This window comes from Miscanthus floridulus, chromosome 4 (assembly GCF_019320115.1).
Source record: "Miscanthus floridulus cultivar M001 chromosome 4, ASM1932011v1, whole genome shotgun sequence".
NCBI lineage: Eukaryota > Viridiplantae > Streptophyta > Magnoliopsida > Poales > Poaceae > Miscanthus > Miscanthus floridulus.
In genome coordinates this window covers 47824706-47842364 of record NC_089583.1, presented here as the reverse complement: position 1 = coordinate 47842364, position 17659 = coordinate 47824706, and the positions used below count along the sequence as shown (strand labels likewise).

Here is a 17659-nt window from a genome sequence, read left to right as displayed (position 1 = left end):
AGTTATCACTGAAAATAGAGAGCTATCTCTAATTAAAAAGGGAGATACCTCTAAAAACGGTTTATATAGTTGTGAGGTGCATAGTCCATGCACCATAGCTGGATCGAAAAGATATGAAGTCACAAAAAAAAAGATATGCCTCGAACACCAGGACCGCGCGATGACTTGATGCACTTGGGCTTGACAACACGAAGCACCCGCGCGATGACTTGATGCACTTGGGCTTGACAACACGAAGCACCCAAATGCCAAAGCTCTTGGACTCGGGCTAAAATCATTTGGGCAAGAGAACAAGAGCAGACGAAAGAGTGCGAGCAAGACGAAAATGATTGGGGGAAGGGGGAGTACTGTTCTCACTATAGCTCAGGATAGGGTATTTAGATTTGTGATGATCACATTGAGCATGTATGCGTAGGGTTTTGGGTCTGGAAAATTTTGGGTTTATTTTCTAATTTTTGGAATTTCCAAATATTCATTTCAGTTAAAAAACAATTCGAATAAAATCAATTTTAATTCTTGGAAAATATTTTGAAACTTCCAGAAAACCAAAGAAAATCCTATAAGATATACTATAGGACATGATGAATCAAATAAAATATTTTAAGATCATGAAAAGATTTTTAGAGCAATTAAAAGTTTGGACTTTGCCCAAGAAAGATGGTAAAAACTTGTAGAAAAATCTGAAAAAATCCTAGAAAGATGAGACATGTTTAAACGCATTTCAAACCCTAAACCCTAAACTAAAACTTCTAACTATACTTTCTATATTTTCTACTACGCAATCAACATGCTAGATCAAGTAGTACTGACTAGCCAATGCCCATGCATTGGTACGGGTAAAAAAACTATGTTAATTCAATTTATTGCTCCAATAAGAAGGGTTTTCAAAACGACGTTGATGTCAATAATAAAGTTAAAGCGACACATGATCTATTAATTTGCATCACTGGTATAAGTGGAAATGAAATATTAATCAAACTATATAAGGCATGTACATCAACAAAATACAGCATTGAGTTCCTCCGGTCCAGGTAATGCTCAACCCTAAAATGGGACGCTGCATACCATAAAAAAATGAGTATATGCAACCAGTGGCGAAGCTAGAGCAAATTAGAGAGGTACACTTGCCTTGTGGGTGCATACTGCATAGATATATTTCATGGGGGTGCATATATGGTGAAATCTTAACTAACCTCACTGTTTTTTTGTTTTTTGGGGGGGTGCATTTGCACCCGCAACTTACTACTTACCTTCGCCCCTGTATGCAACTAACTGCATATCAAATTTTCTCAAATCTAGAAACTTGAATGAAATTATGTACTTGTTTAAGTGCCAATATCGGGACTAACATACTCCATCCGTTCCAAATTATAAGTCGTTTTGAATTTTTTTTGGTATATCTATTTTGCTATGCATCTAGATATAATAATATGTCTAGATAGATAGCAAAATGGATGAACAAAAAAAGTCAAAACGACTTATAATTTGAAACAGAGGGAGTAATATTTCTATATTAGTGATTTATACACAATAACTTTTGTTTTCAGAACGTATTAATAGTGTGGATACAGAACAATTTATAGTGCACCATTACTGGGGTCGTTGGCATGCAAGGAACCAGAATTCACTAAGCGACTTGAATGTAGTAGGTCAGTTTCAGACAAAATCTTGTGATTAGAGTTTCCTTGGAATGGAAGACTGCCCATCAGTAGAACATGCAGAAGCACCCCCAGCAGCCCTTATATCTATATACCTTTTGTGAGTAATTTCCTAGTAGAACCTCAGGTGCCACATATGCAGTACTGCCAGCAACACCAATCAATTTCTGACCTGCTCAAGGTGACGAACATATTAGTGAGCATCAAACCTGCAGCTAGTGGAGTCAAAGAGATGATTCAAGAGCATCATCTAGTATTGACCTAGATGGCTGATGCAACTCTAGCTAGAGAACACCACCTCAAGTAAATACATTTCAATAAAGATCTATAGATATTAATTTAACATAGCAGCCAGCATGGCTAAGTTAGCCTAAAGTTCTCCAAATCAAAGAGTAATCTGAGACAGTAAAATTCAATGAAGTAAAAACAAGTCATATAAGTTACCTCAAGAACTCATGTAGTCACCATGAGAGTGCAAACATTGCCATCGATATTCACTTTGTGATGTCGAACTTGCTCAAGCAGCCGGTGAATACATTCAGACTCAGCTGGGTGGACAGCATCACTTTCAGCAGCTTCTATAAGAAAATAACATCGGCAGCTTCTCCTCCGCGGCAGCTCAAGCAGCTTCGAATTGCAAATCTATAAGAAAAAAAATAACATCGACAACTTCTCCTCCGCGGTCTTCTCATACTGTAATATTTGTGGCCATGTAAGTGCAATCAAGTTCTAATTGTGGGTTTTGGTGATAATGACCACGCAATTAGAGGACTAATGAGATTTATCGAGATGATAAGCAGGGAATTAATATTTGAGGATGTTATACGAAACGGAGGATACCCCAATTACGATTGTTGAAGGATTCAAACTCAAAGGAAATTTAAATTCTTTTATATTTCGAATTTGAGTATAGAAAAAGCCGTACTATAAAGGGGGGCACATTGCTTAAGCTAAAGTGTGCAACCAAATGCTCAATCTAACACTTACATTTTCAGTTACTCAACCAAGACAACCAGCACTTCATTATTTACCCTTGCTGTCTTGCCTGGTGCGGCAGTGCCGCACCTGAAGAGAGGCACTGCCGCTAACAGGGGCGAAGCCAGAGATTTTGGCCACCGGGGTCAGCTTGTAATAATCATACTTATATATGTCATTTCTCTTCTGTAAAATAGCAATGTTGTAATGGAATTTTCAGGAAGCCATCGGGGTCATCGGACCCCGATAACTAGCTGTAGATCCACCCCTGGCCGCTAAACGGCAATGCCGCACTTAAGCCGCGGCACTGTAGATCCACCCCTTGAGCTCCCAAGCTTCTACATTGATTTTCCCATCAATCCTTGAGAGAAAAAGTTGTCAAACTCGATTAGAGAGCAGATCCACTGATTCCCAAACTCTAAAGAGCATTTGGTTCACGTTTTGGACGATGGTTGTATTTGTTACTCTTGGAGCTTGGCTCCTAGCCGGCTAGAGCGTCGCCCGTAGAGCTTGCCAACTTGTGTGGCAGCCCCGGGAGGTTTGTAACCAACTCCTGCAGCTAGTAAACTCACCCCTCATCTCAAGAGTTAACTCTCTTGACTTGAGAACGAAGAAGGGTTAGAAAGCCCTAAGCCTTAGTGGCTAACCTCAACAACGTGGACTTAAGCAAGCCTTAGTGGTAAGTTGAACCACAGGATAAATCATTGTGTCACCTTGTGCTTGCTTTACATGCTTGTGATTCATATTGTTGTTGAGGTAATTTCTAGGGTTTGTGGCGGATCTAATTGTGTGTGGTGTTCCTACCACTTCCTGCTGTCGATCTGTATTCTACACACCTACAGGGACCTCAGTAAATTCTTGAATTCAAGTTTCCTTTCACTGATTTTGAATTATATCTCGAAGTTGTCTGCAGGTGCGGCAGTGCCGCTATTCTAGCTCGGCAATGCCGCGGGTTGAATTTGACAAAAGTTCAAGTTTTGTTTTAACTACCCTATTTAACCCCCCCCCCCCCCCCCCCCCCCCCCCCCTCTAGGCTAACCAGGGATCCTATAGGCCAACTCTGTCTCTATGCCGAAGCAATTATCAGTTTCTCACATTTAGTCTTAGTGACAATCTCTGATTTGCTAATGGCACTTGTTCGAATGTTATTTGGTGACCTGATCATGAAAGTAAGAAAAATGGACTGATGTATAGTTAATTAGTTCAACACAGAGAAACAAAGAAAAATCAATCCTAACATGGCCAAAGCAGTAAGGCCTCAACCATACAAAAGAAACTGCCACTTTCTCTTTCTAAAAATGTAATCATGCTTGTTGGAACCCATGTATGTAATGATCTGTTACTGAAATGAACTGCCCCTCATATGTATCTAATGATCTATTACTAAAGACAAGTCCATTTAGAAAGTTTCAGTTTAGAAGATTTTATGAATAATACAATGTGTTTACCATATTAAGAGGTGGCTCGTTGTCATGAAATACTGCATCGTTATTCTTCCATGGGCAGAATCAATTGCATCAATGCTTGACTTGCCCTGCATACTTGCTTATCAGAAAGTTCTCAGCAGCTCGAAATTCATCTTCAGATGCTTCCCTGCTGATTCCGAGACGCTTATATGGATACATCACATGGATTCTGGAAAAGATAACTGAAATAAAATCAAGCAGTCAAAACCGGTGCTCAAGGATTATTATAACAACTGTTACAAAACAACAAAATCAAAAGGTCAAGCATAGGTACATGTGATCTATAGAACAAAGTGGGGACAAAAAAGGTGATATTGATTATGCAAAATTACTGGCATCAAACATACATGAATGTCAAGTGCAGCGCACTTGGCAGTGACAACACTCAATGTTTATGTAACATTAATTATTCTGGAAAACAAGTTACTAATTTGATGTTCTTTATAGAAAACCATACCTCAGGTTTATTAAAATTCAATATGAAAGAAGTGACACGTCATCTCATGTATATAAACTAATTATGTAAGATTCTCTTGTCATAGACAGTTGCTCTTGAAGCCAATAACTTCAACTTGGGATGGAAATTTGGATAGATAGTTTGTATCTTTTCTGGGGTGACAATATTTTGTAAAACAATTGAAAAGATAGTGTGCCGCTAGAGGCGAAACTTCAGACAACTGGCAAATTCATCAGAAACTGAAAGATGATATATTCTGACCAAGTAACCATCAAACAATCATTTTATTCAGCTTCAGTACTCACAACACATTTAGGAAAACACAAGGGAAGATAACAAGACAATCTGGACAGATTCCTTGATCTTGTGCAAAAAATATATTCTTCACAACTGTGTGTATCTTAACCAGAAACTGTATGCGTTCAAAAATTGGCCAAGAAAGATTGCTGGCAAAACTAAATAGTGAGTTAGTGACTTGTGTTTGAGAAGTCTTCATGCACCTTTTAGCAATCAATTGCTTCTCCTCTTTGTCACACTGATCCTAGAGCAGGCCGCGGAGCCCGCGGTGCACAGCGGCATAGAAATGGAAGACGAGAGTCAGTGGCGTCTCGTAGATTTCGACGAACATCCAGCCCCCCTCCTTCAACACCACGATGTGGACGCGGTCCTTGCCAGCCTTCCCCAACAACCACTGTAGCCCGGCAGAGTTGGTGACGCAGGAGGCCGCGGCGTCCAGCGAGCCGAGATCCATCGAATCCTAAAAATTACCTGCCCATGCGAGAAGAGGCCTGACATGGCGTCGTCGGGGAGAGGGCCAGACATGAGCGTGGTGTCGAGGGGGCCAGGATGAATATGGGCCCGGAGAGGAACCCGCTCCCCGGCAGGTGGCGGTGGCGCAGATGGGCCCTGATGGAAAGCTCGTACCTGTTGCAGCAGCCACCACGGCGAACGACATCGAGCTCTTAAACACGAACGAGGCAACCTCAGCCGCCGAGGCCACAGACTTGTCCGGCCAGCAGGAGGAGAACGGAAGGCTGAATGCGGCACGGCGGCAGTGGGATGCGTGGTGGAGGAGGGCGGCGGCTGGACGCGGTGGGCAGCAGCCACGCGGAGGGGCGGGGAAGCAGCGGCGGCAGGGCGGAGTAGGGGCGGGGCGGCGGCGCGGTAGGGAAAGAGGAAGGGAAGCGGTGGCTTCGGCTAAATGCATAGAGGGACAAAAGAAACGGGCGGTAAGCTTACACCGCACAAGAATAGAATTTCTACGATAAAGTCAAATAGGTTATGCATTAATAATAAAAAAAAACTAATTACTGTATGAGTAAATTAAAAAAATGGCTAAAAAATCTCACAGCTAACACGGCGGCTGTACTATTAACTTTGCTTTCAGAGAGTCGAGTGGGTTTGGAGGACAGGGAGACAGGGAGTGGAGTCGAGTGGGGGCGGGGGGTCGGGAGACAGGGAGTGAGAGGTACGTTGATTGACAGTTGACGCCTCTTTGATCCTTTTAGGAGTAGACATTAGGCAATTTGGCAGACGATCAACTGGGTGTCTGACAGGTATATATGCAGACTACCTCTATGCACCAATGCGATTGTACCGTCGGTGGGCCCAACTTAAAAGTTTTAATATAATATAAGTAGTGCATTATTGATAACTGTTGGAGAAAAGAAAATAAATCCTCTCCCTCCTCTCTTTTAGATTTTAGATTAAAGTTAGTTTAAAAAAGTTTTAGATAAAGTTGAAATAATCATTTGATTTGAGAAGTGTTTTTTTTACGATACGCCTATTTCCCGGACGTCCGGAGCCATGAGTCCGGACCCACCTCCAAAAACGACACCCACGTACATAAAAACAGCACCAGCATGCATGCGCGCGTCTCCATCCGCGACCTATCTCCTCCACACCCCCATCCCGCTATGCAGCACCGCGCCCCGTTTCAAGCTGCACGCGGGGCCGCGCGGCTCGAGCGACAAGAGGGGAAGGGTACGCGGCGTCTTCGATTCGGAAGGACCCGGCCGCGGCATCGTATGGATGCCCTGACAGCTTCAGGAGAGACGATGCAGCAGAAGGTGGGGATGACATATGCAACACCTGATCTACTTTTGAAACATCCAAATACAATAGTTGTAACATACGTCTGAAGGTAGTTGAAACACTTAAAACATACTTCTGAAACACTTGAAAAAAAACACCTGAAAACACATTTGAAAACCATGGCAACCATACACAACATCCAAATAAACACACATGCAACATCCAGATAAACACACTTGCAACGTACGTCCGGAAAACACAGATGAAACATACCTTTGAAATATCTGAAATACTTGAAATATACACTTGCAACATGCTTCTGAAACAATTGCAACATATGCGACATGTGCAACATCCCCGATCTACTTTGCAACATCCATATAAAACAATGCAACATACATCTAAAACGCCTGAAACAATTGAAAACATACATATGCAACATAGAGGAGGGAAGGCTGCGCCGGTCGATTTTGGCCGCCGAGGGTCGGCGGCGACGGCCAGTGGCGGCTGCTCCGGAGCCTGGCCATCGCCGGTGGTGGCAACGAGGACCGCCGCGACGGCGCAGGAGCGCCTTCACCCCACGGTCTCTACTCCGTGGTGCTCGCCGCGATGTGGCCACCGCTTCCACGTCAAGTGCCGGGTTGGGGGAAGGGGCCGCCGGGGTGAGGAGGAGGACGCCAAGGTGGGGAAAGGAGCTGCCGGGGTGAGGCAAGAGGACGCCAGGGGTGGGTGAAGGAGCCGCCGCTGGTGCGTCGTCGGGTGTGGAGCAGGACGCGAAGGGATAATAATGGAGAGGGGCGCGAGCGCTGCGGAGTGAGCGAGGCGTCCGTCCGGGCGTCTTAAAACAGCTAGAAATGCTCTTATTAATTATGTTTTTCCTTTTTTTTACTGGCATTTGTGGGCGTGCCGGGGCGCTTGATGTTTGTTAGAGTAGGAGGTGATGGACCTGAAACTAAAAGCCACACACCGCTGCTGTCGAAGGAGGGTTAACCTGAACTGAGTCTGCACGAGCAACATTTATTGGTTCCGAGCCTGAACCGTAGGCGGTAACCGAACAGGTACTCAAACATGTCCAGGAACGACCAGACCAAGTAACCACGCACGCTTGATCCCTTCCTGGGTGCAGAAAGCAGAGTAAATTTCAGAACAAGGATGCCATCATTTTCAGAAACTGCCTAACATAGGCATGATTAAAACTTCAGAAAAGCAGAATGCAGACTTGACTGAATAGTATTGGTAGTTTGGTACATGATGGATTGAAGTGTGGCTTCGATGGAATTCTGCAAGAACTGCGACCTGAACTCGTTGTCATAGCTGTTTCCACCTGACGGATCAGGCCGGTCGGCAGCTCCTGATTTTTTTTGAACAAGGGGCATGCACAAGATGACTACTATACTTCATGATGAGCATCTGCTGCAAAATATTGTTCATTTCTTGTGAGAGAAATTCAAGACAGAATTCTGGCCAAGTTACCATTTTCATGAATCAAGACTGCTGGGTTCTTGTATTTCACTCGGCGATGCTTTAGCAATTTCTTCAGAGCCCAGGGTTTCGATGTCTTAAAATCAATTGTCAACTTGATCGGGAACTGGTTGCCTGACATCAGGAGTCGTACAGAAAAGCTCAGCTCATCCATGGCTCCTACTGTACTTTGAAGCATTGTAAAAGTATAAAAACTCTTAGGGCCCTTACTGTCATATTTCACAGCTGCATCACCCACGTAATCTCAGTTTCTGTTTCAGCCGCTTAAGATCAGCTCTCACATGGACGGCAATGTAGTGGTTAACTCCAACAAAATCGAATGACCCCTTTACTTTTTTTCCCTTTTTCAGTGAAAGATGGTAGCCTTGACCCGATCCGTCAGTGGAGGGTAGTTACCACTATAGGATGGATGAACCTGAAACATAAACAGACGTTTTACATGTAGTTTCACAGTAAGTTGTCTGCATGATACCTGAGGATAGAGTGGAACTAACCATCCAATGTGGAATTCCTTCATCCTTTCAGCTACTGCTGCATCATCCGGAGTCTGTGGCTCAAACCACCAACCAAGCAAGGTCAGTCCAATTTGTCCTCCTTGCTCAGCCTGGTCAGCAAGCAAAATATACAGCAAAACATCATGTCTGTGAGAATGACTCATCCAGCAATGTCAGTTTTGCTTTGAAAAGAGATGGCAACATATTAAACCTGGTACTTCTCTCTATACAAGGACACTGCTGAGGCATGTGCAGATGGTGACTGGTGCGCTGCTATGTGCTATAAGGGAAGCTGAATGGCAATGAGCACCTCTGGTGGCAGAATTCCTTCGTCATATCTACCAACCATTTCAATGTTAGGTTCATTGACAGTGCTCCAGTACTTCACCCTGTTGCCAAAGTTCTTAAAGCACACATCTGCGTATGCAGTGGAGTCCTCTCTACACAAAGCCACAAAATGCAAAAGTAAATGACCCTTCATCTCTTTGTAGATGTGGTTGCAGTAGGGTTAAGGGTTAGGAGGTACTGACGCGTACATGAATTTATGACTAACCATCCCATTGTATTCATCTTGAACTGCTTGAGGAAAATCGAAATGATAAATCGTCACTCCCTCCGTCCCAAAATAGATGTTACTTTTGACTTTTAGATATCATGTTTGACCATTTCTCTTATACAGTTTTATTTTAGAAATAATAAAATAAATAAGTTATTATTGTTAAAATATCTCTAATGATAAAATAAGTCATAACAAAGTAAATAATATTTATACAAAAATTTTGAATAAGATGAATAGTCAAACAAGATGTCTAAATGTAAAAATTGTTATGTATTTTGGGATGGAGGGTGTACATGAGGTTGTATTCCTACATTAAGAGCAAAAAAGAAAAAGATGCATCACACATATTTGCACAGTTGGAGACTCAAGTACCAAATCAGATTGAAAAAGATCAAAGAAAAGATCAGTAATAATTCGGATATCTAAAATTGGCCACGTCAACATCCACAACTTTGTTCAAGCTAAACTACCGAGCAAGAGAGCTGGGATCAATAATCCGAATTCTAGATTGAAGCTACTGTCCATGAACAACAACGAATTCACATACATCTATCTAGATCGACACTACATGAATCATAACAATACAATACAACCTAAGCGTGCACATCCATGAGGAACAAGCAAATCAAGCCACGAAAAGAAGCGTGCACAGTCACCCAGCTAGATGGCACTATAGATGGTCGCCTGTCCTCTTGTGCGTCGCTATGCGACGCCAATCTAAAGGAACGGTGAAATCCTTGGTCTCCTGCCCCATGCGACGCCGCATGAGATATAGGGCTTCTTCTCTGCTGTCCGCCGCAACCGCTGCTAGGGTTAGGGGAAGGAGAGAGGAGTGGAACGAGATGAGAGTGAAATGTGGTCAATCACGGTTAAGAAGAACTCTACTGTTGGAGATATGCCCTAGAGGCAATCATAAAGATGATGATATTCTATTGCATCCATATTTCATATTGTGTTCCTTTAATATCCATTAAAGGCTACTTGAATTGATTTGCAATTATGTGAATTGTATGTGAAACTCTTTACTTGTATGGTTATTCTAAAGTTGTCCCTAGTCGGAGTTCATGTGAGGACACACATGAATATTAGACTAGTACATGTATTAGCTGATGACTATGTTTCACAAGTTATGGACATGGAGATGTCAAATTAATAATGTGGGCACGTGTAGAGACATGTGCTAGGACAGACCCAACACGAGATGTAGTTACATAGTTCTCTTTACACAACGTGTACGCTTTGTCCTTAGACATGAGATTGTTGCATGCACTCAAGATGTGAATCGACTTACTTAGGGGCTGTCAAACGCTACTCCGTAACTGGGTAGTTATAAAGATAGCTTTCGGGTTTGTCAGGAAGCATGCTGTGAGGTATGATCAGTCAAGATGGAATTTGCCCCTCTCTATTTGAGAGAGATATCTCTGGGCCCCTCGAGTGATCGAATCCGGAAATGCATGGCCATGCTACGTGAGGTTAAGAGTTAACCTAGAAAGGGATTTCGAATCACAGGATCGAGAAAAAGAGGTCGGCTTGGAGCTAGACCAAATATCGTGAGGCAAAGGGAATAGCATGTACATGATGTTGTGATGGTTCGTCTAATATGATCTTCGTGTGCGTGTAGGAGTTGGCATGTCTTGCTAGAGGCCGCTACCAACTATTGGCTAAGTAGAAGTACTCGCATCATGTCTATACGTATGTGAACCTATAGGGTCGCACACTTAAGGGGCTGGAAGCTCAATGAGGATCTGATCCGAATTTGACCAGATTTAGGAGTACTAATGGGCCTCGGGCCTAGAGGCCTGCCAGGAACCTCTATATATTGAGGGGTGGGGGCGGCTTAGGGTTTTGGATCTTTTTGGCGGAGCAGCCGCTCCATCTCCCACGCCCTCACCAAGTTGCACTCGCGGATCTAGCAGTCCGGCTTGCGACGCTTCCTCCCCACATGTGTGGATACCTTGGAGGTGTTGCATTTGCAACACTTGGACGAGCCGCTGCACGAGGAGGACGCCGCTGCATGTTTGACGTGGAGGTGATTGACTACTCTACTTCGACGCGGCGATCGACTACACTGCCCCAACGCGCTTCATCAACTTCCACATCTACGCGTCTAGTGGTAATCCTGTGATCTATAACAGCAGTGTTCCTGTTTTACGCCATAGTAAATTTGTTTTGTGCTAGCGTAGCCTACCTCATATTCCTTTAGTGGTATCAGAGCCGATGCTGTTTAGTTATGGATTCGGGATGTGTGCATATGGAGATATGCGGGTTTTTAGATTGATCTATGATCTGGTTTCGTGATCTTGTTGCAATGGTCATGTAACGACATACTCCTACCAGTCGGAATTCCGCCATCGGAGTTAAATGATACACGTAATGCTAGTTGCAGCGAGCGAAGATCAATGTGATTGGTCGAATCGAAACCTAGATTCATACGCCAGACGCATATGATGCGCAGTAGTTGATTGGATCCACTACTGGATCGGATAATTTACCATTTTCATGTGTTTCGGTAAAACGGCCGTAACTTTTTGGTACGATCTCAAATCGAGGCGAATTTTATATGAAAATTGATCTACAGAAAAAGTTACACATGAAATTCAACGCCTTTGGCGTTTTCGACGAAATTAGATTTCCCAAAATTGGCTTGGAAGATAGAGTTTTGGGCCTTTTAAGTTTGGACGTTAGAACGCCTAACTCTGTTTTGCAGGATTTTGTGACCAGTATGGCCCCTGCATATGTATTGTCAAATTAATGTAATTGATGACCTACGTGTCATTCTGTGATGATCCAAACAACTGTGTAACCTTCTTTACTAGCTGATTAGATGTAAGTGCTTGTACTAGTTCTTGGAGGACTCATCACTAGGAGGATGGCGCACATGGATCATGGAGATGGAGATCATCATGGTGAACAGGTTCTATGGAGATGGAGATCACCACTAGAAATTGAGCCATACTGTGTCACAACTATGTGAATGCTATTCTTTTGTTTTACTCTACATGATGTGATGTTAGAAGTAGAACGATCCCTTGCAAATTTTAAGTTAGTATGCCCTCCCAACTAAAACTTGCACCGTCCCATGTCTTGTACGATTGGTGGTGGGTCTATGAAATTAGAGTATCACTAGTTTTCCTTGACTAGACGGTTTGTATCGGATACTTACACGCATAAGGGTTGGTTTGCTTAACAAGGTCATCTTAATGGTTAAGGACTTTCAGGCATGAAGGTTGGGCGCTGAGACATGGAGATGTCGCCCAACAACAGGAGTCATATGTGATATGATTAGCAAGGAGTTGCTTACCGATCTACCTTGACTGCTAGCGGTGATGCTTAAGCTCACTAGTAGACTTGTTAGTTGTGGATCCTGAATCACTAAGTATCAATAGAGGGATATTGATTTTAGTGGGAGTAGAGTCTGTTAAAAGTTTAATGTGATTTACTCTATCATGGATACTTTTGTCTTAGTATTTTGCATTATTATTTGTTGTAGATAAATGGCACCTAGCAACACCACACCATTTGCTTTGCGTTCAGTCCTTGAGAAGGACAAGCTGAATGGGACAAACTACACGGATTGGATCCATAACCTAAGAATTATTCTCAGGGCTGATAAAAAGGAAGATGTTCTGGACACCCCATTACCAGAAGAACCTGCTGATGATGCACCTGCTACCATTAAAAATGCTTACAAGAAAGCATGTGATGCTAATCTCGAAGTAAGCTGCCTTATGCTTGCTTGCATGGAACCCAAACTACAGATGCAGTTTGAAACAAATCATGAGGTGTACGATATGATCGTGGCGCTTAGAGACATATTCCAGACACAGGCTAGGACTAAAAGGTTCAATGTGTCTAAGGCTTTTGTGGAAAGCAAGCTAGCAGAAGGCGCAGCAGTAGGGCCACACGTAATCAAGATGGTTGGTTACGTTCAATGGTTAGAGAAGCTGGGTTTCCCACTGGGCCAAGAGTTGGCCACTGATTTCATTCTTTCGTCTCTTCCGCCTAGCTATGGGAACTTCATCTCGAACTACCATATGCATAGGGCAGAGAAGGGTCTGAATGAACTATGTGGCATGCTTAAAATAGTAGAGGGTGACATTAAGAAAAGCGCTGGCAGCAGCCATGTGATGGCAATATAGAACAAGCCTAGCTTTAAGAAGAAGGGCAATTCTTGGAAGAAGAAGGGCAAGGCTGTGAACTCTAAGCCAAACCCAGCGCCCAAGGTTAAAGCTGGACCTGCTCCAGACACAGAGTGCTTTTATTATCATGAACTTGGTCACTGGAAGAGAAATTGCAAGCAGTATCTGGCTTCGTTGAAGAATGGCGGAAGTAAGAGTACTTCCACCTTAGGTACGCTTGTTATTAATGTTATAGACAACATATTTCTCGCTGATACAATTATTAATTCTTGGGTATTTGATACCGGATCGGTTGCTCATATTTGCAATTCGATGTGGGGATTGATAAAAAGTAGAAGCATTGAAAGAGGAGAAGTTGATTTCCGCGTGGGCAATAATGCAAGGGTTGTTGCGTTGACCGTCGGGGCGATGCAACTCCACCTCCCATTAGGATTTATCATGGAGTTGAATAATTGTTATTTTGTTCCTAGTTTAAGTTGAAACATTATGTCTCCTTCATGCTTGATGAAGGATGGTTATTCATTTTCGAGTGAAAACAATGGTTGTGTGATCTTTAAGAATAATATGTTTATGGCTTTTGCACCCATTGTGAATGGATTGTTTGTTTTAAGTCTTGATGATTCACCTGTCTATAATATAAGTGCTAAAAGGCCTCGGCCTAATGATTTGAGTCCTACCTACATGTAGCATTGTCGTTTGGGTCATATAAGTGAAAAGCGTATGAAGAAGCTCCATTCTGATGGACTTTTAACTTCATTTGATTTTGAATCATACGAGACATGTGAGGCTTGCTTGGTAGGCAAGATGATCAAGGCGCCTTTCATAGGTTTTTCTGAGAGAGCATTAGACTTGTTGGAACTCGTACATACCGATGTATGTGGACCAATGAGCACGACAGCTAGAGGAGGGTTCCAATACTTCATAACTTTTACTAATGATTTTAGTAGATATGACTATGTCTACTTGATGAGGCACAAGTCTGAAACCTTTGAAAAGTTCAAGGAATTTCAAAATGAAGTTGAAAATCAGCGTGGCAAGAAAATTAAGGCCTTACGATCTGATCGTGGAGGCGAGTATTTAAGCCATGAGTTTAGCAATCATCTGAAGAGCTACAGAATTGTTCCACAGCTTACGCCGCCTGGAACACCTCAGAGAAACGGTGTATCCGAGCGACATAATCGAACCTTGTTGGACATGGTTCGATCAATGATGAGCCAGTCAGATGTACCATTATCATTCTGGGGATACGCTCTAGAAACATCAGTTTTCATACTTAATAGGGTACCGTCTAAATTCGTAGTTAAGACACCATATGAGATGTGGACTAGAAAGACTCCCAGTTTATCTTTTCTAAAGATTTGGGGATGTGAAGTATTTGTCAAACGACTTCAGTTGGACAAGATAACACCCAAGTCAGATAAATACATTTTCGTGGGATATCCAAAGGAAACTTTAGGATATTATTTCTATAACCGATCAGAGGGCAAAGTGTTTGTCGCTCGGTGTAACACCCCTGGTGTTAGTCTTACCTAATTGCACTTGCATTTCTTGATCATGAGCATCATTCATCCATTTATAAGCATATATCACTTGAAACATGTGAAACATGATTATGAAACAAGAGTATCATTTCAAGTGTTTTCATCATTTCAGTACCTTTAGTGCTTGATTTTTGTATGACCAATCTATGGTATAGCTAAATATATTGTTAAACATCTTAGCTATGCTTAGAAAGTCATTAGGAACAATGTTCATGTTGATCATTTTGCCCAATTAAGATTTCAAATCATGGTTTGACTTGTTTTGACCCTAGGACTTTTTGGTTTGACTGTTCAAAAAGTACCACTTAGAATGTTTGCATGTCTAAGCAACCTAAAGCAAAGTTGTAGCAAATTATATGAGGAACAAAAAGTATTTTGTGACCAAGTCATGAAAATGTGCACAACATGCTCAAAATGGTCCCACAAGTCAGAATTTGGGTTGGTTTCAACACTTAGAAATTTCTAAGTTTAAATTCTAGTTTTCAGTTTCTTGAACACGACTTTGACACGATTTTACTCTCTGTCCTTTGCGAATTAGACAGTGATCTTTACATAAGTTTTGTAGCTGGCATGTAGGTGTACAACTTTTGTTTTGATTTCTTTCGCTAACACTCAACGGATTAGGAGATCGAGCATCATCTTTTGGCGCTGTCAGTCAGCCCTGTTGTTCTCTGAACTGAGCTACAGTGTTCCGGTTTCAGTCAGTCCATGGCCGACCGAGGTCAGGTGGTGGCCGCCGCGTGTCCGCCACGCGCTCGGCTCGCCCTGACCACGCAGCGCGCTGGCTGGCTTGAAGAGGAGCGCGCCCTGCTGCTCTCCACACGCGCTCTGCCCCCTTTCACCCCTCCTTGCCTTCCCCATTCGCAGCCGCAGCGCACCGCCGACACCATCAGCTCCGCCGAGCTCGCTCGAGCTCGCCGCGGCGCCACAGCCACCACCATTCAACCCGCAGCTCCACCATCGCCTCTCGGACCTCGTCAGCGCCCTCACGGAGCCAGCCAAGCTGTAGGTGAGCGACATTGCCACCGTGCACCACCGCGGCATGGCCACCATGGTCGCCGCCGGTGATCGCACGTGGTCCCGCCTGACCGCTTCACCGTAGCCACTAGCCGTAGCATAGGAAGGTCCGCCTTGTTTACCCTGTGCTTGCGCGCGCCTTGTATGGCCACCAACCGTCGGGGTTCGCCGGAGCACCACCGTGCGCCATGGCCGAGCCGCCGTGGGCCATGGCCAGTATCTAGGGAGTCCATTAGAGTCTAGCTTTAGGGGTGCTATGGGTGCGGGAGACCGAGGTGAGCACGCCGGTGCCGTCGGGTTCACTGGGGGAGCTCGTCGTCGGCGAATTTCGCGGCTGCCGCGCCGTCGTCTCCCTCCGTCCCCTGTTTCCTCTCGCTGACACGTGGGTCCCGCGCGTCAGTCGCCGAGCCGAAGGCGGGAGCTAGGTTTGGGCTACGCTGTGTCGTGGGACGTCGGATCTTTTCGGGCCGGCCCAGTATTGTTTAAGTGATTGGATTTCTTTTTTTTTCTTTATTATTTGAAATCTAAAATGGTTTGAAAATTGTTTGGGTGATCAAACTTGCTCCAAATTTGTTGAAACAAATTTTGCTAGGTTCCTTATCATCAGATCTACTTGGGAAAATTATTGCATGTCATTTTTGGGATACTTTTCTGTAGGATTTTATTTAATCATGGATATTGCTGATAACTTGAAAAATATGTAGAAAAATCTATAGTCTGTAGAAAAATATGATTTCAAGTTCGTTAATCTTCTTAGGTCATGTACTTCCTAGGAAAAATATGTTTCATGCATGTGCTGTGGGAAAATTTTGAGGTGTAGTTCAAGTGCCTTTAATGGCTGATTTTTGTTATTTTTGCTAGAGAGCAAACTTTGTATAAAACATGCATGTGGTAATTTTAGTACAGTCATTATAGGCTATGAAAAACCTAGGAAAAATATTAATTCTGTTGTTTGGCACTTTTCATAGTACAAAGTAATTTCATGCTCATTTTTATGCTATAGCTTGTCATTTTTGTGTAGGATAGTTTACTTATCCAAATGTCATGAAATTTTTATGGTAGTCTGTTTAGGGTAGTATTATGCTACTGTAATTTTCTTAGATTTTTAGGAGCATCAGAAATATATGTTGCTATTCAAACCTATTATTAATTAGGGTTTAAGTAAATGTTGCTTTAAGTGTGATTAAAAAATTAGTAAAGCTTTGGTGTATCTTTGAAGTATTTAATAAAATATGTTGACTTAACATATTAGTAGTAGAAGAGAATGCAGTAGATGACATGTGCTTATAGTATAGTTTCTTGGATGATGTTGACTACCTTGTATTTCAACATACCCATGGCATTCATCTCCTTCGATGCACCGTTTGCATAATCACTTACGCGCATTGCATCATACAGGATCGCAAACCGAGAACCCAGTCATCATACCCGAGGAGCCAGAGGAGCAGCTCGAGGTACAGCAGCAGGAAGTGCCAGAAGCCGACGAGGAGGACGTTGAGGAACTTCCGGAGTGCCCCGATCACCGTCCGAGCTCCTTCGAGAGAGGCAAGCCCCGGAGCATTTTTCTCCCGGTTTGCAATTATTTAATTAAATACTTTACTTTAAATTGATGCATTACGTTTAGGAGTTGTTTGCAACCGTTGCTGCATTATACCTTGCTTACCTTTGTCATACTATATCCTTGTTACCCTGGTTTCCGCAGTCGAGTCAATGCTTAGCGGGCTTAGACCGGTAGAAGTCAGGTGATTTCCTGTCACCTGCGAGCTATAGGTGGTTACCTAGATCTGCTTGGATGACTATGAAGTCATGGTATAACTAAGTGTTAAATAAAGTTGAG

The 17659-nt window shown here is 43.1% G+C and overlaps 1 long non-coding RNA gene and 2 pseudogenes across 2 annotated transcripts; 1 reads left to right on the top strand and 2 right to left on the bottom strand.

Moving 5' to 3' along the window:
* Positions 1-352: 352 nt before the first annotated feature.
* LOC136551481 (uncharacterized) lies at positions 353-5756 on the bottom strand. Of its 2 annotated transcripts, none has more exons than XR_010782578.1 (4): positions 5057-5756; positions 4082-4281; positions 2103-2351; positions 353-1830 (listed from the first exon to the last, which is right to left on the bottom strand). It is a non-coding gene; the product is annotated as an uncharacterized lncRNA (long non-coding RNA). The 2 variants fall into 2 exon arrangements; XR_010782579.1 differs by having other exon boundaries at positions 2103-2300.
* A 1820-nt stretch (positions 5757-7576) lies between these two features.
* On the bottom strand, positions 7577-11477 carry LOC136548493 (beta-glucosidase 31-like; annotated as a pseudogene).
* Positions 11478-12619: 1142 nt separating this feature from the next.
* Positions 12620-13744, top strand: LOC136548491 (uncharacterized; annotated as a pseudogene).
* The last annotated feature ends 3915 nt before the right edge of the window (positions 13745-17659 follow it).